A 1,996-nucleotide genomic window follows, 5' to 3' on the forward strand; every position below is an offset into this window, starting at 1 on the left:
GTTTTATTTACACCATGTACGATAGTATCTATCGCCTTCTCTTGTTATTTACTTGTGAGGATTCGGTATTCTCAGCACCGTGGCCCGGATCGTATTCCCGCTCATGGAATGGTTGTATTATTCAGCAAACATATCGGTGTTCCAGTACGTCTGCCGATTTTCCGATGCTGGCAGGTCGTTGGTTTTGTCCAAAACATTATGAAGGTAAACATAAAACAAATAGCTGCAGATGCAGGAAATCTGAGCCAAAAACGAAAATTGTTTGTGCAGCGGAGCATGACTGGCAACAGAAACGTTGACTCTCCTGCTCCTCGGATGCAGCCTGACCTGCTGTCCTTTTCCAGCATCACTCTGATCTAAAGTCAGGTTTCCAGCATCTACAGTCCTCACTTTAGCCTAGTTTCTTCAGTGTCTCTGGTTCCCAATTCAAGAACTCCATCTCTAGCGGTTTCATGTTTGTACCTCCGTGCTGAGGAGTTGAAGAGTGAAGAAAAGTAACTCACCTCCTCCATCTCTGGGGTAATTAGGGACTGAAAATGAATCATGCGAATTAATCTCTGTCTCTTATTGGGAACCATCTCTTTCATTGTAACCATCAGGAAAGATCATTTAGTTCGCCAGAAAAAGAAATGAATATGTCACTAAATTTTGTTTGCTTCAGGTCCGAGAATACTGAGATCAATAGCTCCTTTGCTTACTTCTGCTGGTCATGTTCGCAAAGAGATATGGCAAATTGCCAAGTGTGATTTTCCTTTCAATAAAAAATTTTGACTCAGTTTGCCTGCAAACATCTTTTACTACCTTTGTGCTTTTCTTCTTTTACATTGGTGTCTCGCACCTTCCAAATGACAGCAAAGGTATGAAAGGAGATGGAAGCATTTCGCTCATCAAGACAGCGAGAGCTTTCAATGAGATTACGGCTGGTTTGGTCTAGGCTCAACCCGCCTGAGCCATCTGTAGTCATGGCCGAGTGGTTAAGGCGATGGATAAGAAATCCATTGGGGTTTCCCCACGTAGGTTCGAATCCTGCTGACTACGTTATGAATGCATTCCTGCTGGTACAATTATCGCTCAAAATTCAGAAAAACTATTTTGTGAACCAGGCCGGTAATTTGATTAGACTTGGGAAACTCGAGTTCTTCATCAGAAATGTTCCATATTTAAAACATTAACTCTGTTTCTCTTTCCAGATACACTGCTCGACACATCGGGTTTCTGCAGCTGTTATTGAACGTCCTGAGCAGAAGTGCTGCTTTTCATTAGATTCCTTTAATCCCTGTCCACTGTTCTCTGACTAGGGTCAGTGGTAACACTTCCTCCTGCTCGTCAAAGTGCTCATTCCCCACCGCTCCCTCTCCATCATTAGAAACAACCGCAGGAAATCGCCACTTAACCATTTTTGTTCCAAAGTGAAACTCATCAGCCTCGGGAATCTCTCCACCAAACGCGACTTCTCATCCCTGGACATGGTGCAAGCCAGAGGATTGTGAAGAGACACTGTGGAAATATTGTCAGTTGGCAGTTGAAAAAATGTTTAGGAAGCAAACCATATAATTTAGGCTCCAGCTTTGTAAATCTTGAGAAACTCTTTGGGAAATGGAATCAGAGGAGAATGAAGAAGTGTGAACTGTCGGACCGAGTAGAGGACGGGACATTGACTCTGATGTTCTCGGGACAGGAACTGATCTGAGACATTGAAGTCATTCTCGCTCACGTACGTGAGGAATGCAAACTTCATCTGGACTCTGGGACAATGAAAAACTCTGGAACACTCAAGACAATGATGTGTTTCTGTTCGCCGAGCTGGAAGTTTTTGTTGGAAACGTTTCGTCCCCTGTCTAGGTGGCATCCTCAGTGCTTGGGAACCTCCTGTGAAGCGCTTCTGTGGTGTTTCGTGCGGCATTTATGGTGGCCTGTCCTTGCCGCTTCCTGTTGTCAGTTTCAGCTCTCCGCTGCAGTGGCTGGTATATTGGGTCCAAGTCGATGTGTTTGTTGA

At 44.3% G+C, this 1,996-nt stretch overlaps 1 non-coding gene across 1 annotated transcript; it reads left to right on the plus strand.

Annotated features, from left to right (window-relative positions):
- The first annotated feature begins 956 nt into the window (after window positions 1-956).
- Window positions 957-1,038, plus strand: trnas-aga (transfer RNA serine (anticodon AGA)). Its single transcript has one exon. It is a non-coding gene; the product is annotated as a tRNA-Ser (tRNA).
- The last annotated feature ends 958 nt before the right edge of the window (window positions 1,039-1,996 follow it).

This window comes from Chiloscyllium plagiosum, unplaced genomic scaffold, assembly GCF_037043375.1.
Source record: "Chiloscyllium plagiosum isolate Xiang-an unplaced genomic scaffold, Cpla_swu_hap1 HiC_scaffold_47, whole genome shotgun sequence".
NCBI classification, from domain to species: Eukaryota; Metazoa; Chordata; class Chondrichthyes; order Orectolobiformes; family Hemiscylliidae; genus Chiloscyllium; species Chiloscyllium plagiosum.